The 27,355-nt window shown below is 42.5% G+C and overlaps 1 protein-coding gene across 2 annotated transcripts in view; it reads right to left on the minus strand.

The window, feature by feature from the left end:
- neurl1b (neuralized E3 ubiquitin protein ligase 1B) overlaps positions 1-27,355 on the minus strand; it is a 643,022-nt gene that overhangs the window by 503,602 nt on the left and 112,065 nt on the right. The gene's annotated exons all lie outside the window — the stretch shown is intronic.

Raw genomic sequence — 27,355 nt, forward strand, 5'->3', positions numbered from 1 at the left:
TCTATTTAGAATATATATATATATATTGAATGCACTAAGTTCTTCCCCTTGATTTAGTTTTAGTTTTCCTCATATCTCTGACACTTTAGCATCTCCCTCAACTGTGAAGATGGATGCAAAGTATTAAATTAACAAGTCTGACATTTCTTTATTGTCAATTACAGCACTACCTGTGTCTGTCTTTAATGGCCCACATTTCCCTTAACCATTCTCTTTCTCATAATATATTTATAAAAACTTTTCCTGTTAGCCTTGATATCCTTTTCAAGGTTTTTTTTCATATTCCTTTTTGTAGCTCTTAATACTTTATTTGTAATCCGTTGTTGCTTTTTATAGTTCTCCATATCCACTTCATTTCCACTTTTCTTTGCAATCTTCGTTTAGCTTTATACTGTATTGTGCCTCTGAATATCAAAGTTTCAAACTTCATATTTCAATTTTTTTACGACATTGTACAGTGTATTTATAGCCAAGTGTCAATGTAATCCAAATGGTTATTCATTATGGACTAACCTAGTTCAGTTCTATTCCAACTACAATTTTCAGGCCTGAGAAACAGCAATTTGTGGTTTCAAGCACTCATCCCTAGAGGGTCAGAATATGGGAACAAACAAAGACAAAAGGTTGCCAGAGTTCACAATCACCCCCACTTTTCTGAGTCTATTCATCGACTAAATGATGGGAAAATAAAAAAAAGTTATGAAAGATCCCAGACAAATTTTTTGGCAATGTCTTCTGCATCTCTTGAGAAACATTTAAGTACCTTCCCATGTTTAAAAATATGCAGCTAGACAAATTATTACATTTTTAAAATCTGATATAACACTGTTTGTCCCAAGTGTATTGAAAATAAATCCAGAGAAATCCAAACAATTTATTTTATGCTTTCATGCCTAGTTAGCCAAACAAAGCAGCCACTGTGCCTGCTGCAGATAAGATTTTGACTTCAATGGTCAGGCTCTGCAGCTCATGGCTGGTATTACGCAGATAAAATACAGAATGTACTCTGTCTGTAACTGTGCAGTAAAGATACAGTCTGCAGTACACAATCTCTACAAGCTATAATGTTCATTTTAACAAGACCTGCCACTCCACTGGTCCATTAAAATGGAATTTGTTCTTTCCACGAACAGTCTGTTCAGAGTTTTTGTAGCGGTGAGTTTTTTATTGTCGGGACTGTGAGGTCTTGGTGATTTCTTGGCCGAGGGGCATGCTTGGAGAAATAGGGCTACGTTTTAAAACGTTAGCAGTGCTCCATCTCGTGAAGTTACAAAATGCTCCCGCTACCATAGTCAGAGCGTCAAAATATTACATATTCTTAAGTTTTGTTTAATTTAACAAATCCACATTTTTCATTATCTGATCCAATTTCCTGATGTTCCACGAAAGTTATTGCATTCACTTGACACAGCTTCCCTGATGGTAGTTGGATTGACAGGAATTACAGGCACTTGTGGCGTTTGTGTCATAGGTTAGGTTATTTACATAGAAAAATTCCACAGCATTGCAGAAGCTAGTAACTGTACAACAATTTTTTTTTGTTAGTAAATTCTGTGCTCAAAGTGACTGTTGTTTGTGGAGGGGAATGGAACACTTTCCACTTCAGGCACCCAGTGTCAGCATGAAATACAGCCAGGTCAGGCGCAGTTATACGGGAAAGGCTGTAATTGGAAGATATGTTTAACATTGTTTGAATGCTTAATTCCGAATGGTCCACTAGCTTGTCAAGTTATAAGTCTATTATGTCTGCAACTGCATTCCCATTTTGCAGCTTTCTCGGCAGTAATTCAAGTGGTGGACATTTACTGTGTTTACCTTCAACTTTCTTTATTTACATAGAAACATTTCCACAAGAATGCAGAAGTAAAGTTACTAAGAAAACAACGGCAAAGTTCTTCATCCCCATACTCAGAGGAGCATATCCCTGCAGCAAGACAGTGATATTTTCCTTTTCCCACACAAGCCTGAATAAGGTTGCTGATTAATGAATAAGTAGGGCCAGTTGTGTTTTTTGGGCCCCATTTCCACTGGGAACTTGGTTGAGCTGTCCAACCTCATTTCAATGGAACTATACAGCTCTCAGAGTGCAGAAATTCACATTACAACAGTCTGGGTGGATTTGAATCCAGCTTCTTGAGAGGAAACATCAATAGCCAAGTTGTTCCCCTCAACCAACCTCCCCTCTCCCCAATGTTTTGTTTTAATAATTGAGATGAGAATTCTAGGAAATACAAAACAAATTAAAACTCTGCTCTGGGTTTTGATCAGCAGGTAATCTCCCAATACCTACAAGTGTACTGGCTGCAAATTGTAAAAGAAAATAAACTCCATAAAAGGAGTGATATGACTGTCATTTTGATGTAACTGACCATTCAGAATGTTCAAATATAGTTTTATTAAGATTGCAAGCATAAAGTGATAATGATTACAAGAATGTTCTCGGACATGTCTTCAGCTTTTACATGTGTATTTTATCTGCAAGAAGGTTTTAATTTTCTCTGGTAAGGTTCTCTGCTTAACCTATTCACACAATCTTTGCCAGCTATTGTAACTGTAGCCAATCAATTTTAAATACATAGATTATTGACTTGTAAATAAAATGCACAGAGGGATTCTACACAAATGCATTAAACAGTGCACCAGCTTCATGAAACAATATGGGGGCCCTTCTCCAAGCAGAGAATGTCGCTCACTACCAACACATATCATCAAATCACAGGTGCGCTGCCTGGGGTTTTGCCTGACAAATGTTTTTCCAAATTTACTGGCAGAAGGTAGGATTTCCTATCACCAGCACATACTCAGCAAAATACTCACTGTGTCATAACAAGATTTAGCCAAAGGAAAGGACAGATATTTCAAGACTTAACTTTATTATTTTTGAATTTCTCGGCCAATTCTGAGGGACATCTGTCCTAATTGGAGTTGTTGTATCATGTTATGACACCAAATTTACAAAAAATCAAACACACCAACAAACAAAGAGCAACAGGTCCCCTCCTGTGTTAACTAATGAATTGTCTTTATAGTTTTGGTTAATTTGCTTTAATGTATGCTCACAGATGCGTAGAGCTGTTGGAAACCTCCCTCGGGAACCAACACCTCACAACTTGAGCCATCTCGGGGAAATCCCTTCCGTGTCTTTTAGTTCTGCACGGTAGGGTTTCCTGTACAGGCTGCTCTTGCACACCCTCCATTTAGCCATCCTCTTCTGCCATCTGGACACACCATGGCGCACCATCTTGCAGTCCGGAGGATGCGGGATCCCCAATGGAGGGCTCTCTACGCGGGAGTCCTCCCTTTATTTACTGGGGACTTGGCCTGAAGAGTGTTGCACGGAACAGCATGCAATAAGTTTTTAAGTCGGTTCACGGACTCCCAGGAGTCCATGTTCTACGTTTATGTGTAATGTGTGAGGTTGCAGCCCCTATTCCATTATTTGAAGGGGCTGCTCCTCGATTTCTGGCTGCACTTCAGTCCCATGCTTCTGATCTTTGGGCACCCGGTGCAGAGGGGAGTGGGCAGGTCGGAGGGCCTCCTCATAGGACTGCTCTTGGGCCTGCCCAAGGTGGCCATTAACAGGTCCAGGCAGCGGGCAGTCGAGGGGGTTATTCAGCCCGACTGCCTGCCTCTCTTTCACGGCTACGTCCGCACCAGGGCATCCCTGGAGATGGAGCAAGCGGTGTTCAGCAGTACGCTCGCGGCCTTCCGCGAGAGGTGGACACCGGAGGGACTGGAGTGCAACATCACCCCCGGCAACCACATTTTTATTTGATCCGCTAAGTCTAAAGTTTTATTGTTAATTTGTGTGTTCTCATGTCCCTTTAATAAGGCGGCACTCGACTTTATCGTTTTATTTTAAAATAGTTGTAGAGCTGTTGAGTTGGGAGTGTCTTAGCCAGTTACATGATGTTCACAATACTCAATAAAACCCCAACCAGTTGGGTTCACATGATCCACAATGAGGCAGGTGGTTGTGAGCCTGGTGGATGAACTGGTAATGTGTAGTGTGATTGTTAAATCTTTTGCTAATAAACCAAATAGTTCTAAATAGCAATGTGTTGTTACGAATTCTTAAACAAAGAACCCATGAAGAAAATACATTACAAAATGGTGATGAGGATGGGATGTCTACATGAAGAAATTTTTGGTGGAATTTCCTTTTATGAGAAGGCAAATGCAAGTGGAGCACAGCAGGAAGATATACTGGCAGCGTGATTCCTGAATGAGTCTGGTCGTATTATTTTTTTGTGTGAGTACTGAACAGTGTTGAACTGATAAATAGAGCTTGTGGAAAGCCATCTAGAATCATTGAAACACAATTCAAGATTATTGAGAGTGATTAACGGCTATTAAGCTAAGAAGGCAGTATGAATGTAACAATGAGTTATGTCAGTAATTTATGAGCCTTTTACAGGAATAAGGAATCGTTTAGATCCTACAGTGAAAGATTGCAAATGTTTTTTTAGAGCTAATGACATCAACAAAGTCTCAGCATGTGTGTTAGATTCGCAATTAAATAATCAAGCAGTGTACGAGAAGATGAAAGCTATTCTGTCAGTCATGATTGGGGCAAAGAATTATGGTATCTGTGAATTTGTTAACCCTGAGAAAGTTTAAGGGTGCTTCATTCTCAGACATACTACAGATATTGGAGAATCATTTTGATCGAGAGCTTTTAGAAATAGCGGAGAGCTATAAATTCGCAATGAGAAGCCAAAGACCTGATGAAACCATCAGTGAATACATTGTTGCCATAAGAAAATTATCTCTACACTGCAATTTTGGAGGATTCCTAGATAGGGTTCTTTGAGATAAATTTGTATGTGGATTAATGGATGAACATATCCAATCAAAATTGGATGATCTCTCTTTTGAGAAATCTTGCAAGATAGCCACCTCCATGGAGATGGCAGAGAAAAATATTAATGAATTTCACCCATTACCGACAGTAGTAGCAGTTCACAGTCCAGGATGTAGAAACACAGGAGAGGGTGAGCCCTAGTCAGAGGGAGAGTTATGAAACCAAGATAAATAGATGTCATAGGTGTATGGCAATCATACTGCACAACAGTGTCAGTTCAAGTGGGCAAGATGTGACCGGTGCCAAGTAAGGGGTAAGGGAACATTGTAGCCGGAAGTAAATCCAAGGACAGGCCCAACGATAATCAAAGACTTCACTGGGTGGAAACTGATCAGAACAGTGTAGGTTTTGGTATATATACAGTGAAGGGCAAGGCAGTACATTCCTTATGTCAGGATTTCAAAACGTTAATACTAATTAACTATCGATGGATTAATATGACAATAGATACAGCGGCTGATTTCTCAATAATGATTCAGGATGTGTATTACAAGAATTTCAAGGGCACTAAAAGCAAGCTCAGCAGAGCTAAAAACATATTGGCCCTGAAATTCCGTTTTGTCCTTCCCGCGGGCATTTTAGAGAAAAATACGCAACTACCTTAAGCTGCTGCCCACATTTGACTTTTCGATGCTGTGGCCTCTCCTGAATGCGCGTCATAGCGCATGCACGTCGGGATGTGCGTAGGCCTGGAGCTGGAGTCACATGGCTCTGGGCAGCCAATCAGTAAAGTATATACTTATTCATAGTAATAGGAGTTTCATAAGGTCCTAAACTCCTATTACAATGATTGAGAAGCAGCTCCAAAAACCCAAAACATTAATAAAAAATAGAAAATATACACTACATTAATTTAAATTAAAGTTACGAATGTCTTAAAAAAATATATATTTCCCGGTTTTTAAAAGATTTTAAAATATACTTACCGTTGTGGGGAGCATTTTTAATGATAAAATATTATCGACACTATCGACTCTGGATCAGTTCCTATGGGCTTGAGGGTAGCTAATGTAACACCACTTTTAAAAAAAGGAGGGAGAGAGAAAACGGGGAAATATAGACCGGTTAGCCTGACATCAGTAGTGGGGAAAATGCTGGAATCAATTATTAAAGATGAAATTGCAGCGCATTTGGAAAGCAGTGACAGGATTAGTCCAAGTCAGCATGGATTTATGAAAGGGAAATCATGCTTGACAAATCTTCTGGAATTTTTTGAGGATGTAACTAGTAGAGTGGACAAGGGAGAACCAGTGGATGTGGTGTATTTGGACTTTCAAAAAGCTTTTGACAAGGTCCCACACAAGAGATAGTTGTGCAAAATTAAAGCACGTGGTATTGGGCGTAATGTATTGACGTGGATAGAGAACTGGTTGGCAGACAGGAAGCAGAGAGTCGGGATAAATGGATCCTTTTCGGAATGGCAAGCAGTGACTACTGGGGTGCTGCAGGGCTCAGTGCTGGGACCCCAGCTCTTTACAATATACATCAATGATTTAGATGAAGGAATTGAGTGTAATATTTCCAAGTTTGCAGATGACACTAAGCTGGGTGGTGGTGTGAGCTGTGAGGAGAATGCAAAGAGGCTGCAGGGTGACTTGGACAGGTTAGGTGAGTGGGCAAATGCATGGCAGATGCAGTATATAATGTGGATAAATGTGAGGTTATCCACTTTGTTGGCAAAAACGTGAAGGCAGAATATTATCTGAATGGTGGCAGATTAGGAAAAAGGGAGATGCAACGAGACCTGGGTGTCATGGTACATCAGTCCTTGAAAGTTGGCATGCAGGTACAGCAGGCGGTGAAGAAGGCAAATGGCATGTTGGCCTTCATAGCTAGGGGATTTGAGTACAGGGAGGTCTTATTGCAGTTGTACAGGGCCTTGGTGAGGATATTGTGTTCAGTTTTGGTCTCCTAATCTGAGGAAGGACGTTCTAGCAATTGAGGGAATGCAGCGAAGGTTCACCAGATTGATTCCTGGGATGGCAGGACTGACGTTTGAGGAGAGACTGGATCGACTGGGACTGTATTCACTGGAGTTTAGAAGAATAAGAGGGGATTTCAAAGAAACATAAAATTCTGACGGGACTGGACAGGTTAGATGCAGGAAGAATGTTCCCCATGTTGGGGAAGTCCAGAACCAGGGGTCACAGTCCAAGGATAAGGGGTAAGCCATTTAGGACCGAGATGAGGAGGAAACTTCTTCACTCAGAGAGTGGTGAACCTGTGGAATTCTTCACCGCAGAGAGTTGTTGATGCCAGTTCGTTAGATATATTCAAGAGGTAGTTAGATATGGCCTTTATGGCTAAAGGGATCAAGGGGTATGGAGAGAAAGCATGAAAGGGGTACTGAGGTGAATGATCAACCATGATCTTATTGAATGGTGGTGCAGGCTCGAAGGGTGGAATGGCCTACTCCTGCACCTATTTTCTAACCTGTCCCGTTTCGTCAGAATCTTATATGTTTCTATGAGAGCCCCTCTCATCCTTCTAAACTCCAGTGTATAAAGTCCCAGTTGATTCAGTCTCTCCTCATATGTCAGTCCAGCCATCCCTGGAATCAGTCTGGTGAACCTTCGCTGCACTCCCTCAATAGCAAGAACGTCCTTCCTCAGATTAGGAGACCAAAACTGAACACAATATTCCAGGTGAGGCCTCACCAAGGCCCTGTACAATTGTAGTAAGACCTCCCTGTTCCTATACTCAAATCCTCTAGCTATGAAGGCCAACATGCCATTTGCCTTCTTCACCGCCTGCTGTACCTGCATGCCAACTTTCAATGACTGATGTACCATGACACCCAGGTCTCGTTGCACCTCCCCTTTTCCTAATCTGCCGCCATTCTGATAATATTCTGCCTTCGTGTTTTTGCCACCAAAGTGGAGAACCTCACATTTATCCACATTATACTGCATCTGCCATGCATTTGCCCACTCACCTAACCCTGCAGCCTCCTCACAGCTCACACCACCACCCAGTTGAGTGTCATCTGCAAACTTGGAGATATTACACTCAATTCCTTCATCCAAATCATTAATGTATATTGTAAAGAGCTGGGGTCCCAGTACTGAGCTCTGCGGCACTCCACTAGTCACTGCCTTCCATTCCGAAAAGGACCCGTTTATCCCAACTCTCTGCTTCCTGTCTGCCAACCAATTCTCTATCCACGCCAGTACATTACCCTCAATATCATGTGCTTTGATTTTGCACACCAATCTCTTATGCGGGACCTTGTCAAAGGCCTTTTGAAAGTTCAAATATACCACATCCACTGGTTCTCCCTTGTCCACTCTACTCGTTACATCCTCAAAAAATTCCAGAAGATTTGTCAAGCATGATTTCCCTTTCATAAATCCATGCTGACTTGGACCGATCCTGTCACTGCTTTCCAAATATGCTGCTATTTCATCCTTAATAATTGATTCCAACATTTTCCCCACTACTGATGTCAGGCTAACCGGTCTATATTACCCGTTTTCGCTCTCCCTCCTTTTTTAAAAAGTGGTGTTACATTAGCTACCCTCCAGCCCATTGGAACTGATCCAGAGTCGATAGACCATTGGAAAATGATCACCAATGCATCCACTATTTCTAGGGCCACTTCCTTATACTCTGGGATGCAGACAATCAGGCCCCGGGGATTTATCGGCCTTCAATCCCATCAATTTCTCCAACACAATTTCCTGCCTAATAAGGATATCCTTCAGTTCCTCCTTCTCACTAGACCCTCGGTCCCCTAGTACACCCGGAAGATTATTTGTGTCTTCCTTTGTGAAGACAGAACCAAAGTATTTGTTCAGTTGGTCTGCCATTTCTTTGTTCCCCATTATAAATTCACCTGAGTCTGACTGCAAGGGACCTACGTTTGTTTTCACTAATCTTTTTCTCTTCACATATCTATAGAAGCTTTTGCAGTCAGTTTTTATGTTCCCGGCAAGCTTCCTCTCGTACTCTATTTTCCCCCTCTTAATTAAACCCTTTGTCCTCCTCTGCTGAGTTCTAAATTTCTCCCAGTCCTCAGGTTTGCTGCTTTTTCTGGCCAATTTATATGCCTTTTCCTTGGATCTAACACTATCCTTAATTTCCCTTGTTAACCACGGTTGAGCCACCTTCCCTGTTTTATTTTTACTCCAGACAGGGATGTACAACTGTTGAAGTTCATCCACGTGATCTATAAATGTTTGCCATTGCCTATCCACTGTCAACCCTTTAAGTATCATTTGCCAGTCTATTCTAGCCAATTCACGCCTCATGCCGTCGATGTTAGCTTTCCTTAAGTTCAGGAACCTAGTTTCTGAATTAACTGTGTCACTCTCCATCTTAATAAAGAATTCTACCATATTATGGTCACTCTTCCCCAAGGGGCCTCGCACAACAAGATTGCTAATTAGTCCCTTCTCATTACACATCACCCAGTCTAGGATGGCCAGCTCTCCAGTTGGTTCCTTGACATATTGGTCAAGAAAACCATCCCTAATACACTCCAGGAAATCCTCTTCCACCGCAATACTACCAGTTTGGTTTGCCCAATCTATATGTAATTTAAAGTCACCCATGATAACTGCTGTACTTTTATTGCACACATCCCTTATTTCTTGTTTGATGCTGTCCCCAACCTCATTACGACTGTTTGGTGGCCTGTACACAACTCCCAGCGTTTTCTGTCCTTTGGTATTCTGTAGCTCCACCCATACCGATTCCACATCATCCAAGCTAATGTCCCTCCTTACTATTGCATTAATTTCCTCTTTAACCAGCAATGCCACCCCGCCTCCTTTTCCTTTCTGTCTATCTTTTCTAAATGTTGAATACCCTTGGATGTTGAGTTCCCAGCCTTGGTCACCCTGGAGCCATGTCTCTGTGATGCCAATTACATCATATCCATTAACTGCTATCTGCACAGTTAACTCGTCCACCTTATTCCAAATACTCCTCGCATTGAGCACAGAGCCTTCAGGCTTGTCTTTTTAACACACTTTGCCCCTTTAGAATTTTACTGTAATGTGACCCTTTTTGTTTTTTGCCTTGGGTTTCTCTGCCCTCCAGTGTTACTATTCTCCTTTCTATCTTTTGCCACTGTCTCCCTTTTATTTCCCTCTGTCTCCCTGCATAGGTTCCCAGCCCCCTGCTATATTAGTTTAACTCCTCCCCAACAGCACTAACAAACACTCCCCCTGGGACATTGGTTCCGGTCCTGCCCAGGTGCAGACCGTCCAGTTTGTACTGGTCCCACCTCCCCCAGAACCAGTTCCAATGCCCCAGGAATTTGAATCCCTCCGTGCTGCACCACTCCTCAAGCCACATATTCATCTGAGCTATCCTGCTATTCCTACTCTGACTAGCATGTGGCACTGGTAGCAATCCTGAGATTACTACTTTTGAGGTCCTATTTTTTAATTTAGCTCCTAGCTCCCTAAATTCGTCTCGTAGGACCTCATCCCGTTTTTTACTTATATCGTTGGTACCTATATGCACCACGACAACTGGCTGTTCACCCTCCCTTTTCAGAATGTCCTGCACCCGCTCCGAGACATCCTTGACCCTTGCACCAGAGAGGCAACATACCATCCTGGAGTCTCGGTTGCGGCCGCAGAAACGCCTATCTAATCCCCTTACAATTGAATCCCCTATCCCTGACACGCAGCTCCTGTTTGTGAGCCTGTGGGGTGTCAACACCACCATGCGGGGGCCGCATGTCTTTTACCAGGATCTCATCAGGGTCTGGAACAAAGTCGCCACCAAGCGTAGCTCTTCCCCGTCTGGAGTGGCGGCTGACCTGCAGGAGCCGCTGCTGAGGTATCCATACCTCCACGACTGCGGTTTTAGGTGGCAGGCAGATGAAAGGGTTGTGGCTAGCGAGGTGACCAGGGTCAGGGACTGCTCGATGGCGGAGGAGCGGGTTGACGGCGTCTATACTGGGCCAACGTCCGGGACACGGCCAATGCCATCGAGTCGCTAAAAACAACGCTGGGCCCTGACTCCGTTAGGTGTGTCGAGGAGGCTCAAGCACGTGGGGAGATCCTGTCCGAACTGACCTCCATCTGGTCGGAATTTCTCATCGCTGCCAAACCCAGAAACCTCCCTCGGGAGCCGGCGCCTCACAACTTGACCTTCCTCGGGGAAATCCCCTCCATGCCTTTCAGTTCTGCACGGAGGGGATTCCTGTACAGGCTGCTCTTGCACACTCTCCATGTTGCCATCCTCATCTGCCGTCTGGACACGCCATGGTGCACCATCTTGCCATCCAAAGTAGGTGGGGCTCCCCAATGGAGGGCACTCTATGCAGGAGTCCTCCCCTTATTTATTGGGGACTTGGCCTGGAGGGTGTTGCATGGAGCAGTCCCGTGCAATAAGTTTTAAAGTCGGTTCACGGGCTCCCAGGCCACCTGCAATTTCTGCGGTCTGGAAGAGTCCGTGTTCCATTTTTTTATTGAATGTGTGAGGCTGCAGCCCCTCTTCCAATAATTGAAGCGGCTGCTCCTCAAATTCTAGTTGCACTTCAGTCCCACACTCCTGATCTTTGGGCAGCCTGGGCGGAGGGGAGCGGTCAGGTCGAAAGGGCTCCTCATAGGACTGCTCCTGGGCATGCCCAAGGGTGCCATCAGCCGATCCAGGCAGCGAGCGGTCAAGGGGATTGTTCAGCCTGACTGCCTACCTCTCTTGCGCGGTTACATCTGAACCAGGGTGTCCCTGGAGATGGAGCACACAGTGTCCACCGATACGCTCGTGAGAGGTGGGCGCCGGAGGGACTGGAGGGATTTTAAATGTTTGAAGTTTAATTTGCTTAAGTTGTCAGTTTTAGTGTCCCCCCCACACCGTTTTAGCCAGGGGGCACTTGTATAACTTGTGTTGTAGTGCCCTCAAAAAAAAAAAATCAAAAAAAAGGGGGGGCACTTGAAAAGTTTTTGGAGTTTGCTTTCCCCCTTTAATCAGGGGGGCGCTTGATTATTTGTTTTCTCAAAAATAGTTGTAGAGCTGTCGACAGGCTGCGACTTTCCATCTTCAGACCCTGCAGAGATACCTGTACATCGAGCACCCTCCTAGATGGTGTGCACTGGCGACGTATTTCTTCCGCCAGTGGTACAGCCTCAATTAAGACACGCAGCTCCTGTTTGTGAGCCTGGGGGGCGTCAGGACCACCATGCGGGGGCTGCCTGTCTTTTACCAGGAACTCATCAGGGTCTGGAACAGAGCCGCCACCAAGCGAAGCTCTCCCCCGTCTGGAGTGGTGGCAGTCCTTCGGGAGCTGCTGCTCAGGAATTCATAAATCCGCAGTTTTAGGTGACAGTCGGATGAGAGGGCTGTGTTTGGCATGGTGACCAGGGTCAAGGACCTGCTTGATGTCGGCGGAGCGGGCTGGATGGCGCCAAAGGAGCTGGCATGGCACCTGTCCTGGGCCGACATCCGGCGCGTGGTCTATGCCATTGAGTCGCTAAAAATGGCACTGGGCCCTGACTCTGTTAGGTGTGTCGAGGAGGCTCAAAGCATGTGGGGCATTCCCGTCCGAACTGACCTCCATCCGGATGGAATTCCTCATTGGCGCCAAGCCCCGAAACCTCCCTCGGGAGCCAGCGCCTCACAACTTGAGCCTCCTCCGGGAAATCCGTGCCTTTCAGTTCTGCATGGAGAGGATTCCTGTACGGGCTGCTCTTGCACACTCTCCACCTTGCCACCTCGTCTGCCATCCGGACACACCATGGCGCACCATCTTGCCATCCGTGGGAGACGGGGTCCCCAATGAAGTGCTCTTAACCCAAGAGTCCTCTCTTTATTTATTGGGGATTTGGCCGAGAGGGTGTTGCACGGAGCAGTCCCGTGCAATAAGTTTTTAAGTTGGTTCACGTGCTCCCAGGCCACCTGTAATTTCTGCGGTCTAGAGGAGACCGTGATCCATGTTTATGTAGAGTGTGTGAGGTTGCAGCCCCTCTTCCACTATTTGAAGGGACTGCTCCTCAAATTCTGGTTGCACTTCAGTCCCACACTCCTGATCTTTGGGCACCCTGTGCGGAGGGAAGCGGGCAGGTCAGAGGGCCTCCTCGTAGGACTGCTCCTGAGCATGGCCAAGGTGGCCATCAACCGGTCCAGGCAGTGGACGGTCGAGTGGATCGTTCAGCCCGACTGCCTGCCTCGCTTCTGTGGTTACATCCGAGCCAGGGTGTCCCTTGAGATGGAGCACGCGGTGTCCACCGGTACACTTGCGGCCTTCCACGAGTGGTGTGCGGCAGAGGGACTGGAATGCATTATCACCCCCAGCAACCAAATTTTAATTTGAACCCCGTAATGTCTAAAGTTTAATTTGTTTAACTATGTCGGTTTTAGTGCTCCCCCCCCCACTTTAATCAGGGGGCAGTTGATTTAATGATTTATTGTTTTACAGCTGCAACTAAAATAGTTGTAGAGCTGTTGAGTTGGGAGCGGCTTAGCCAGTCTAGTGATGTTCACAAGACTCAATAAAACCCCAGCCAGTTGGGTTCGGGGAATCCACAATGAGGCAGGTGGTTGTGAATCCGGTGGATGAACTGGTAATGTGTCGTGTGATTGTTAAACCTTCTGCTAATAAACCAACTAGTTCTTAATAGCAATGTGTTGCTATGATTTCTTAAGCAAAGAATCCATGAAGCAATTACATTACATTCGCCACCACTTTCTCCATTATCCCTAAAGACTTAATTTCAAACAGTCCCATGCAAATTTATAAACTGAACAGTCAGGACAATTGAAATGATGATGGCAGCACCAAACCCTTTCAGGGCCTCACCTTTTTACAAGCTGAAGCACGTGTATTTATTTCGGCCAATTCCTAATTTTTAAAACATTCCAAAGTACTTGTGTCTTATTAAACTCTGCAGTTTTTAAGTAAATTTCGTGAACGTCTACATTGCTATGGATATTTCCGTGTAAATTGTTAGAAATTAGGGATATCTAAAAATAGATGGTTGTGCAGATGAAACTGTGACAAAAAATAATACTCTGTTTAAATGATTGTATTAGAACTTGAGACAACTAAGGGGTTAATGTATAAGTTGCGTCTTACTGGAACTGTGTACATTTGCTTTTCCTGGAAAATGACTATGAGATGAGAGACTCTAGCCTTGGTAGGACAGGGCCAGATGAGATAAGGGGAGGACAGTCCTCAACATGCTGTAAGGCCATGATTGGTCAATTACAGAAAGCATATGTCCATTGGTTGGAAGATGGAAGATAACAGGAGGGTTGGCCTTTTTCCATGGCTTAAACAAAGAACTCAACCTGCCATTGGGCACCTCGTTTTAAGGGGAACCTCTATAGATTAAATAGTCCTGTCCATATTCTACCCCAGGCCCACCCCTAAAAAGAGAATAACCCATAGCGCAGGCAGTAAAATAAGGACTCCTAAGGGTGGATACCTTGCTGACTTCGGTAACACTCGGGTCGTTCAGGAAGATAGAAGAATAAGAGTTGTTTGTGCATGCCAGCTGTCTGTCCGTTCAGGTCCGGTACCAGCTACTTGTCACGGTTGTATGTTTTTGCTGTATAACTAGTGTGTCATATTCCGTCTTACACTTCGATTAAACACAATATACCCACCATATTGGTTTTCACTCGATCCTGATTTATTTGAAAGACTAGAGATAAGTTAATCTCAACAAAATGGCCTTGCCTAATGACAACACTACCACTGCCATCATTCCTGTCAATCCAACTTTCATCAAAGAAGTTGCAGGCTAATTAGGAACAAAGGAACAGGCGTAGACTATTCAGCCCCTCAAGCCTGTTCTGCCATTCAATTAGATCATGGTGGATCTATCCGTCTTAGTTCCAAAACGCTCAATACCCTTGCCTAACAAAAATCTATCAATCTCAGTTTTGACATTTTCAATTGGTCCAACCGCAACAGCTTTTTGGGGCAAAAGTGATAGATTTCTACTACCCTCTGTGTGAAGAAGTGACATCACTCCTGAATGGCCCTTGCTCTGGACTCCCCCGCCAGAGGAAATCATTTATCTTTTTCTATCATATCAGCTCCTTTAATCATCTTTAAAAACTTCAATTAAAGTACCCTTTAATCTTCTATATTCAAGGAAATACAAGCCTAGTCTATGTAACGTATCCTCACAATTTAACTCTTTTAGCCTCAGTATAAATCTGGTGAATCTGCACTGCAGCCACTCCAAGGCTAATATGTCCTTCCTGAGATTCAGTGCCCAGAACTGTATGTAGTACTCCGGGCTCTGTAACATCAATTCCACCCCTTTGTATTCTACCCCTTGAGATAAAGGCCATTATTCCATTAGCCTTTTTGATTTTTTGTACTTGCTGACTAGATTTTAGTGATTTCTATACATGGACCCCTAAATCTCTCTGCTCATCCAAATCTCATAGCTTCTTGCCACTTAGAAAGTACTCTGATCTATCTTTCTTAGGTCCAAGGTAAATGATCTCACACTTTCCCACATTGAACTCCATCTCCTACAGTTTTGCTCACTAATTTAATCTATAAATGTCCCTTTGCAACTGTCTGCTCCCATCTACACTATTTTGTGTGCCACCTAATTTAGTAACATCAGCAAACTTAAATACATGACTTTCTATATTTATAAATTACTTAGATGAAGGCAGAGAGTGTGCCCCAGCACAGATCCCTGGGGTACACCACCAGTCACATCCTGACAATCTGAGTACATACTTATTATGCCTACTGTCTGTCTCCTATTCAAACATTAGTCTAAACACGTGACTAATGCAATGCATTAGGAGTAATATTTATTGATACTTCCATGTCATGCCATCAACTCACTTCTCTGGAGAGAGTCCGATATCCCTCCAACAATTGACGGTTTGGGCTTTCTTATTTGGAACACCAACCGTTTAATGCACTGATCTCAGATTTGAGACGAAGGTGTTTTCATCTCTAGTTGATAGCAGGGGCAAGATCAACTTGAAGGTGGAAGCTGTTATTGGTACCTTCAGTCACACTACTTTCCAAGTAGTGTTCAAACCATGGCATGGGCTACCCAGCCTTTGACAACATTTGGGTTTCATATTTCCATCCAACTATTTCTCTCTATTTTACTTCATCTCCACATCCAAGAGTCTGGTAAGCATGAACCCAATAATGGAGGTGTGGAGATGGATCTTGCAATTGCTATTTCAGAGGCACATGAGTCTACTTGCGTAGCTTCATGTTGACAAGCTGGTACACAACTCATTAAAAGATCCTGCATAAAGAGATATTCTACCTGAGAGACTACTTTCTTGTCAACTATTCACCTTGAATTTATGTTGGAATAGCTGTGGAAAAGTCAACAGTCTCTTCCACATTTTCTAGACTTATCCCAAGTCCAGCAATACTGAGGTTTCATTGGAAAAACATACCCCTGAGCTTAAACCAAAACTTCTAGATTTTTGATATTAATTTCGATCATGTTCCACTGTCCTGACTTTGGAGCAAGACTACCGAATATTAAAATTAGCTCAATGCCCTCCAAATTGTTAGTATGGAGGACAAATGAAATATGGAATTGGCTAAATTAATTTATCCACACTTCTCAGTCAGAGGGATTCACATCTTAGCATTTTTTGATAGGGTAAACCCTAAAACTGTGAAATATGTACAAAATGGTTTTAGATAGTGAAGTGTGGAAAGAGAAATTTAAAAAATAAGCACTTTCCAAACTAAAACCACCTGATTTTTTTGCTCTTTGTTTTTATGTTCTCAGCTGGACCTCTTAAAGGATGAAGGAGATTTTTAAATCTATTTGTTTCTTTCAATGTAAGTGTTCATATTGTCAAACTTTTATCATTGTATACTGGGAGCTTTTTGAATTTAGATTAGTGGAATCCATAAAATGTATTAAAATCCCATAAATAATAGTTCAGGAGGAGTGGATGAGGCTTTGCAGTGCTGCCCACAATGCTCAAAAAGCCCGCAGACACTGGGCTACCACACCCGAGTGGACCCTTTTTCAATTGTGAGTCTGGAACCAAGGGAACTAGATCAGATCAGGATTCATCACCTTCAGTAAAGGAAAGGTTTTAAAACTCCACTGAAATGAGAACCCTGCCACACACATTAAAAAAATACATTAACTGTCAATTAAATTTGTAGACCTGGGCTTTCTACTTGGCCATTGTGCGCCTGGCAATGCATCTTCACCAGTGATGCCCTCCTGATCCCATCTGTTATTCCAGCCCAAGATCATTGCCATGACAGACTTCACAGCAACTGCCAGGGAATTGTACCAGTCTAGTAACATATTACAGCAGGTGTCCCAGGACCTACTGCAGTGAGGAGACAGAGGAGAAAAAGGGGAAATAAATTCAAACTTTAAATTTAAAATTTTTTTGGTGGGGCCTTTGTATGGCAGTGCCTGGAGTGCAGTGACCCTGGTGCCCCCTCCACTTGCCTCGGAGTTCCGGATGCTGGGGCCTAATGGGCCAAAACTATCCAGTATTCGCACAATGGAAATGCAGGAAATGAGGTTGAGGCAGAAAGCCTAGCCTATGGAGTTTTCCATGGTTAGTAACAGTTTCCATGGTTAGTAGCAGTTAGTAGCAATTTTTAAAAATTCATATCTTTTTATTCATTCACGGATGTGGACGTCGCTTTTGAGAAGGTGGTGAGCCGCCTTCTTAAACCGCTGCAGTCCGTGTGGTGAGCATCCCTTTTCATAATGGTTTGGGGCAACTGAGTGGCTTGCTGGGCCAGTTCAGAGGACAGTTAAGAGTCAACCACATTTTCATTGTATATGTTTTCTGTATTTATGTGCATCATTGATCTGATATTTGGAAAATTATGGGTCCGAACTTGATCAAAGCCAAGGCCTGCCCAAGTGCTGCCCAAAGGACTGCCGATGGCCACCGAGAGACAGGTAGTACTTTGCCAGGAAAATTCCTCTGAAAGAGATGGCAGTACCGCCTGGCGGCAAAATAACGGCTTACGCTGTTAATTTGGGCGGCAGCGGGCGGGAGCTCCCAATCTCGGCAGCAAATGTGATCCTCATCAAAGTGCCCCCAATTGAGTCAGGCCCAGGGAGGGAGGAAGACCTAAAAATAAAAATCTTTTTTTTCAGGTCTTCTTACTTACCGACGGGGTTAGATCTGCTTCCAGGCAGCGATCCTTTCCCCTGCTGTCACCGACTCCCGCCGACACCTGCCTGCACCAATATGGCAGCTCAGTGGGCGGAAAGTCACTTACACGACTTGGCCGCCAGAGGTCATCAGCGGGCGGTTCCCAGCGGTACTCCCCTCCCACCGGCTGCAGACCTGGAGGAATCTGTCACTGACGGGAGAGCGGCGAAAAAACTCGGTGGCAGCCAGCGGCAGTGGGCGGTAAGGCCATCAATTTCAGGCCCTATGTTTTTGGGTTTTAATAACTTGTACTACAGTACGAATTCTTTACATCAAACAGTTCAGAGATGAAGCTTAAAAAAATTACAGACTAATTACTAATAGTTTGATAAACATTAACTCCTCTGCTCCCTCCACAGATTCTCCCAGACCTGCTGAGTGTTTCCAGCATTTTTATTTTTGATTTTGATTATTAACACTCATGTTGCAAAAACAAGTGCATCTGGAACCTCCTATGCAGTCGCCAGTCATAGTTTTGAATTTTCTCTACTGAAATTATGGCGGACAAATCCCATTTTATTCTGGGCACACAATAAAAAATTACCCAAAGGACAAGCTGTTGGAAGGACTTAAAACGGTTTACTGTTGGCCAAGGTTTCCTTTAATGCCAAAGCTTGGTCAGGATCAGCTTTGTACTTTGGAATTTCCGGCTGTAATATTTTAGAATTGAAAAATAACTTCCTTGCCATCAAATCGAAGTGATAGATAAAAGAAACAAGTAGTTTCATGGTACCATTCATACAGACACCCAAGAAACCCACTGCTGAATGCGAGTTTGGAATCCTTTGACTCTGTTCCACAAGGACAAAGTGCCACCATCTTTGTCTTTGCTGTCTTATCGGATATTCATTTTGTAATATTGAAAATTAATTTTCAGTGTAATATTTATTTTAAATATCTGTACTTAGTCAAGTGTTTAATTTTCAGTTTAGAATGTTAGATTACTCTAGTTCTCTCCTGCACAGATATAATTATGATTTTAATTAACTCCTTGGACTTAACAGCAATCATGTAGCGGAGAGGAGGAAAGCATCGCTTCTGGCAATTTAAACATGCCAAATCAAAAGCACAATTTAATTCAAAGTGTACAACAAATTTTCAAGCGAGACAAGAATTTGCAAGTACATTGCACAGCTCTACAATTGTATGGTCTGGATTATCTGCTATTTGGACCCTATAACAAGATTGGTTTATTGTTGTTCAGAAAAGTTGATTGCGTAAAATCTGCAGAAAATGAGCCATGTAAGTCTTTGTTATACGATCTTAATATTTTGCAGGGAGTGCCTTGTCTAAGCAGATCTGTGCTTTCAAATTTGTCCATCTTTTACAAAGAATGCATTGATCTATTACCAACTATGTGAACAAGATGGATAAAGCTAAAAGTAAGAGTTTCAAGTAGAACTTTAACTATGATTTTCAGCACACATTTTAGTTAACTTCAAAATAAGTACATTGTACATGCTCAAAACTAAATATATATATCTTCACTGACAGACGAAAAGATTTCTACCATCAAAACTATGTTAGCTAAAAACACACCAACAGAAAAACACAGGGAAATGCTAGATACATCCCTACTAAAGGTTTAATGTCTATTAATTCCAATCTTTTGAAAGGTCTCCACCAAAAGGATATGACATTGGAAAATTGGTTTTGCTTTCTGGAAATAAAAGGCATAGGTTTGTTTTTCTTCTTCACCGCACAGCTACAATTCTGAGTATAGAATTATTGGCATCTATACACAAAAAATTGGGCCCTCATCAATTTTAAAACAGGAAATCTAAATTCAGACAAATATGATTCAATAGGTCTCTAAGGGCCCGAAACTGATGCACTCACTGCCCACTGCCGCTGACATTCCTCCTGGAGTTCCGCCCAGTGCCAGTTTTGATCTAGTCTGGAGCGGGCGGGAGGACAGAACCACTAGGAACCACCCGCTGACAACAGCAGGCGGCTGAGTGGCGTAAGTGGACTCCCGTTCAACGAGATGCCAGATTGGTGCAGGCAGGAGTTGGCACCAGAACGGGGGTGGACCGTTGGCTGGAGGCTGGTCTATCCCCGACGGTAACTCTGAAGATCCTGAAAAAAAGGTTAGTGAACATTTTTTTTTTCCACAGTGACTTACCTGGATGGGGTCCCCTGAAGGTCTTCCGATTGTTTTTTTATTTTTTCCTGATGATTTTTATTTTCAGCTGTTCGACCCTCCTTGGGCCCGACTCCATCCTCGGCGGCACTTGGGCGGCAAGAACCTTTGCCACTGAGAATGGGAGCTCCCACCGGCTGTCGCCCAGATTGACGGCGTAAATCCGTCATTTGCCACCCGCCAACCTTCAAGGGACATTGTTGATGAATATCCCCCCCAAAGAACCGTCAGGTACCTCGGCGGCTATCGGCGGTCCTTTGGGCGGCACTTGGGCGGGTGGAGGCCTTCATCAATTTCGGGCCCAACACAGAAAACAAAGTGCCTCACTTGAGTGCATTCAGAACAGTCAGTGATGCTCAAACGTTTCTATGTGGGGATCCCCTATAATTATAGACATTTTCCTTTGACCCTGTCCTAACTTCTAAAAGAAAGTGCCAGCAAGGAATAGGAACCTTTCCTTGCAGAAATCTTTGAATAAAAACAACGTATACAGTAACAGAAATAACATGCTCGTAAGTAACAAATGCAGAAGGTTGAAGACCAATGGATAGAAGTCGGGTGACCTTGTCGACTCCTTGGAATTTTCTGAAGGATCCTACTTTGAAATCTATGTTTTAAACAATTATGTGTCCATGACCGAATCAAGCATTCCGTATAAGAGGAAAAGTTGAGCTCCCTTCTATAGAGGCCACCAATATAATTTAATTCAAAGCTCAAAAGTTGATGGATAATTAAGTAATGTCTTTTGGGAAATGGGTAGAAAAGGAACAAATATTTAATTGTAGAGGAAAGCTTGCAAAGTCAGTGACTTGTACAGTAATTCTCAGCAGTAATCCATAAATGTAATTTTACCTGTGCCCCAGATGTTATTATTATTTGAGATTATCTTGAGATGTGGACAACACCAACAAGGTTACATTTATTGTCAATCCCTAGCCACATTTAAGGCAATTTCCCTAGTTGCCCTGTGCATTAAGAGACAGCCATGTAGTGTGGGAGTGCAGTCACATGTAGAGGAGACTGGGTAGAGATAGTTGGCTCCTTTCCCTGAAGGACTTAATGAACTAGCTGGGATTTTACAACAACCCAGCAGCTGTCAGTCATTATTTCACAACTTGCCACAGTGCGGTTTGAACTTATGACCACTTGGTTACTAATCCAGTAACATTACCACTGCACTACTGCATCACCAAATAGATTTTAAAGTAGGAAGGGAAAAGGAAGATTATTGAATTATTTTAGAATTAGAACCATATTAATACTATATAAAAATTCTATGACATCTGTTAAAGAAATATGTCACAGTCATAATAGCATTGCCATAGAGTACTCCCCATCAATAATGCTTTAAAAGTTATTTTTGTGTCTTTTTGTCATCTAAAAACTTTTTCAAAAGGTATACTTGCAGCTGGCCTCCTTATTGAAGGAACCACTTTTGTCCCATTTCCCAGTACTAAATCAGCCGTTAAACACCTCACAGTGCCCCAGTGCATTTATTGGACTATCTCAACCACTGCAAGCTTTTTAAAGCATTTTTATGTTAAAAACTCAATTAGAAGCTTTTTTTAAAAACTGAATCTTCAAGGTGGGGAACCAACCCCTCTAATTATTCCTCAATAATCTACCTGCAGCAAATTATTAAAGGTAAGCAAGGTATATTTTGGCCCAGTTTGTGACAATCAGCCATTGTTTCAGTAAAATCAATAGAAGAGCAATCAAGTAAAACCCAAGAAAACAGCTTGAAGTTATTCGAATAAAACCAGAGATTTCCAAGTGATTAATGCAATATGCTAACAAAAGCTTTCCTCTAAACACGCCTGTAATTATCAGCTCTAAAGTAAAACTGCTCCAAGCAATTTTTGGAAGTGATGCAGTACTTACTGAATTTTACACAAGTTGTACTGTTGTGCAAGACAGCCTGGCCAGAAATGTTCTACGAAGTTAGGAAAATGTCAGACCTATTAAACATGATGTTTACGGAGAAAGCACAATGTCAGAATAGTGCTCGGAGGCTCTATGCTAGACCAAAGAACACCTTTTTTTTAAAAACGTAGCCATTCCCTTGAAAACGGTGACGGGCAACTTCACAACCACCCAAAAGGCTTGTTTTTCCAGATTGAATGGATTTAATTGTTTTACTAGGAAGGCAGCACCATCAATCCTGTGCAGATCAGAGAGGAAACTGCCCATGTGCTACTTTTACCCATTGGAAAAGGTTACACACGGCCCATGCATTGGTATTATACTGCAAATGGATGCATGATTATTTTACAAGGAAGCAATCAATCATCAGTGATTCCCTTTGGAATACGCAACCACTTCCTCAAATTTGTATTAAAACTGAAGTTGTTTACACAGTAAATTGAACAAGTGAAAGATAAGAGATTAAGGATAAACAAATACACCCTCCACTCAGCAATACAAAGTACAGGCAGCAGCTTCACACAGGTCACCTAAAAAGGTCATGGGTAAATGTGTATGCTGTAACTACTGCACCATTTCAGAGTAATACCTTTGATTGAAATGCATCTGAATTATTCCTGAAACTTGGCCCAGCCCCCTCCACTTAAACTGTTTCAATTATTTCTAATCTGAACACAGAAAATTAAACAAGCTTATTAAGAGTTTTCATTCATTTTATTACACAATATGTGGATTTACAAGACATATGAAAACAGCTAGGTAGGAGTCTGATTTAAATAGGAAGAATACACCCTGGCAGTACTGATTACTTCTGTTTGTCCTCTCTATGAAAAATGTCTCCATTGCCCCAATTTGTAGGCAAATAACCTATAATGCCCTCAGAATAAATCATATCCGATCCAATTGAGTGTAATACCGAGATGCTCACTGTATGATTACACTGGGCTTGTGAAACTGTTATGTAGCGATCTACAATAAAGATAATTAAAGGTAATCGCTGCAATATAGCAGTGTGTGTGTGTGTGCATCTGTGCCTACATGCACAAGCTCTATCTGCAGCTGGAGTAATAACATTTATTGTGCAACACAAGTTGATACAGCCAGAGTAAACATAGGAACACTTTTTCACAGGTATTGACATTTTAATCTTATTTGCAGTTCATAATGGACCAATTTTGAATTGATTCCCCTGCTTCTCATTATTGGGCGGGGAACTCTGTTGTAATGAACTGTACTATTTGGTGGGAGGATGTGGTTTTTTACATTTCTGCAAATCAATAAAATGTACCAACAACAACATTTCTAGAGCTGCAAACATTAAGCTAGTAATCAAAAAGCCAAATGGAATGTTGGACTTTATCTCAATGGGCCTGGAATACATAGAAACATAGAAAATAGGTGCAGGAGTAGGCCATTCGGCCCTTCGAGCCTGCACCGCCATTCAATGAGTTCATGGCTGAACATGCAACTTCAGTACCCCATTCCTGCTTTCTCGCCATCCCCCTTGATCCCCCTAGTAGTAAGGACTACATCTAATTCCTTTTTGAATATATTTACTGAATTGGCCTCAACAACTTTTTGTGGCAGAGAATTCCACAGGTTCACCACTCTCTGGGTGAAGAAGTCTCTCCTCATCTTGGTCCTAAATGGCTTACCCCTTATCCTTAGACTGTGACCCCTGGTTCTGGACTTCCCCAACATTAATAAGAACATAAGAATTAGGAACAGGAGTAGGCCATCTAACTCTTCGAGCCTGCTCCGCCATTCAACAAGATCATGGCTGATCTGGCCGTGGACTCAGCACCACTTACCCGCCCGCTCCCCATAACCCTTAATTCCCTTATTGGTTAAAAATCTATCTATCTGTGATTTGAATATATTCAATGAGCTAGCCTCAACTGCTTCCTTGGGCAGATAATTCCACAGATTCACAACCCTCTGGGAGAAGAAATTCCTTCTCAACTCGGTTTTAAATTGGCTCCCTCGTATTTTGAGGCTGTGCCCCCTAGTTCTAGTCTCCCCGACCAGCGGAAACAACCTCTCTGTCTCTATCCTGTCTATTCCTTTCATTATTTTAAATGTATCTATAAGATCACCCCTCATCCTTCTGAACTCCAATGAGTAAAGACCCAGTCTACTCAATCTATCATCATAAGGTAACCCCCTAATCTCCGGAATCAGCCTAGTGAATCATCTCTGTACCCCCTCCAAGGCTAGTATATCCTTCCTTAAGTAAGGTGACCAAAACTGCACGCAGTACTCCAGGTGCAGCCTCACCAATACCCTGTACAGTTGCAGCAATGAAGGCCAACATTCCATTCGCCTTCCTGATTACCTGCTGCACATACAAACTAACTTTTTGGGATTCATGCACAAGGACCCCCAGGTCCCTCTGCACCGCAGCATGTTGTAATTTCTCCCCATTCAAATAATATTCCCTTTTACTGTTTTTTTTTCCAAGGTGGATGATCTCACATTTTCCGACATTGTATTCCATCTGCCAAACCTTAGCCCATTCGCTTAACCTATCTAAATCTCTCTGCAGCCTCTCTGTGTCCTCTACACAACCCGCTTTCCCACTAATCTTTGTTTCATCTGCAAATTTTGTTACACTACAATCTGTCCCCTCTTCCAGGTCATCTATGTATATTGTAAACAGTTGTGGTCCCAGCACTGATCCCTGCGGCACACCACTAACCACCAATTTCCAACCCGAAAAGGACCCATTTATCCCGACTCTCTGCTTTCTGTTAGCCAGCCAATTTTCTATCCACGCTAATACATTTCCTCTGACTCCGCGTACCTTTATCTTCTGCAGTAACCTTTTGTGTGGCACCTTATCGAATGCCTTTTGGAAATCTAAATACACCACATCCATCGGTACACCTCTATCTACCATGCTCGTTATATCCTCAAAGAATTTCAGTAAATTAGTTACACATGATTTCCCCTTCATGAATCCATGTTGCGTCTGCTTGATTGCACTATTCCTATCTAGATGTCCCGCTATTTCTTCCTTAATGATAGCTTCAAGCATTTTCCCCACTACAGATGTTAAACTAACCGGCCTATAGTTACCTGCCTTTTGTCTGCCCCCTTTTTTAAACAGAGGCATTACATTAGCTACTTTCCAATCTGCTGGTACCTCCCCAGAGTCCAGAGAATTTTGGTAGATTATAACGAATTCTTCTACTATAACTTCTGCCATCTCTTTTAATACCCTGGGATGCATTTCATCAGGACCAGGGGACTTGTTTACCTTGAGTCCCATTAGCCTGTCCAGCACTACCCACCTAGTGATAGTGATTGTCTCAAGGTCCTCCCTTTCCACATTCCCATGACCAGCAACTTTTGGCATGGTTTTGGTTCTTCCACTGTGAAGACCGAAGCAAAATAATTGTTTAAGGTCTCAGCCATCTCCACATTTCCCATTATTAAATCCCCCTTCTCATCTTCTAAGGGACCAACATTTACTTTAGTCACTCTTTTCCGTTTTATATATCGGTAAAAGCTTTTACTATCTGTTTTTATGTTTTGCGCAAGTTTACTTTCGTAATCTATCTTTCCTTTCTTTATTGCTTTCTTAGTCATTCTTTGCTGTCGTTTAAAATTTTCCCAATCTTCTAGTTTCCCACTAACCTTGGCCACCTTATACGCATTGGTTTTTAATTTGATACTCTCCTTTATTTCCTTGGTTATCCACAGCTGGTTATCCCTTCTCTTACCGCCCTTCTTTTTCACATACAATGGGGAGGAAGTGATGCTGCACTTGAACAGTGTCTTGGTCAGACCCCTTCTTGAATACTGCGTTCAGTTTTGAGCATCACACTTCAGGAAGGATATTCTGGCCTTGGAGTGAGTACAGGGCAGATTTACCAGAATACCAGGGTATAAAGGATTAAATTATAAAGGATAGGTAGCATAAACTTGGCTTTTATTCCCTTGAGTTTAGATGATCGAAGGATGATCTAATTGAGGTGTTTAAAAGGATAAAGGGATTCCATAGGATAGATACAGAGAAACAAATTCCACTGGTGGGGGAATCCAGAACAAAGGCACACAATATTAAAATTAGAGCTAAGGAGTAAAATTGGGACTTGGTTTTTCCACACAAAGGGTAATGGATATCTAGAACTCTATTCCAAAAAGGCTTTGGATGCTGGGTTAATTGAAATTTTCAAGATTCTGATGGATAGATTCCTATTAGGCAAAGTTATTATGGATCAAAGGTGGGTAAATGGAGTTCAGGTACAGATCAGACATGATCTGATTGAATAGCAAAACAGGCTCTCTTCCCAGTTTCTCAAACTATTATAGTACAATTAATTTAAATCTTTTCAAAATAATTTAGTCACACATTGACAACAGATTTCTAGTCATTTACTGCGTTCAGATTTCACAGTAAAACTGCTATTTCCAGTGCATGGTTAAAGGGAACATAGAGGTCACCAAAATTAGACAGGTGTAAACAGTCAGATTAAAATCTTGTCCACCCCCCTGTCCAAAGAGTATACAATAAATAAATGTACACACATCAGACTGCCTGCCATCTGCACAAACGTCTGTAATAAAGACTGATAAGTATGACAGTGGGAAGGGAGCCAAGTGTCAAGAGATTATATTAGATCTGAACTGAATATACTCTCCTGGTCAAAATATGATGTAAAGCGTGTAACTCAAGTAAAGAGCATCATAAGTAGATTAGAGCAACAAAGATGATTGGGAGCAAAACAAAAAAGGTTGTTCAAGGAGGACTATCAATGACATTTTTGTAAACAGATTCCGTTAATGACTAATCTTTCAGGTTGGACTTTGATTAAGGCATGTTTTGGCAACAATGAAGTTATGGTAAAAGTTACTGTTCAAATTAGTGCACCTAATTTAGTTTAATAGTTAATGTTTCCAATGATCTTTCTACAGATGTCCTTGTTTGGTATGGTATATGAATGTTTATATTGGTTACCCCCTCTCCAAATGTTACAGAATTTGATTTATGTCAGCTGTTTTAATAAGTGATGGGAAATATTCCATCAAGGATAAACATAATGATTACAGCAATAGTAGTAATATTCAAATTGAAGGAATGCCAAAGAGTCCATTGAATAGTGAATGTAGTCTAATATATTGGCCAGAATCTTTACCTTGGAGTCTGGTCGGAACCCCGAAGATTTGAAAAACACGTTCTGCACTGCGCAGTTACCTCAATAGCCCCAATTAAAAGAATTATGTGCGTTTCCCAGCCCAATTAAATGGAGCGGGTCTGATGACATCACCCATGACTCATTTTCAGCGTGGATATTTAAAACAGCCTTGCACAC

The sequence above is a fragment of the Pristiophorus japonicus genome, chromosome 4, assembly GCF_044704955.1.
Source record: "Pristiophorus japonicus isolate sPriJap1 chromosome 4, sPriJap1.hap1, whole genome shotgun sequence".
Lineage (NCBI taxonomy): Eukaryota > Metazoa > Chordata > Chondrichthyes > Pristiophoridae > Pristiophorus > Pristiophorus japonicus.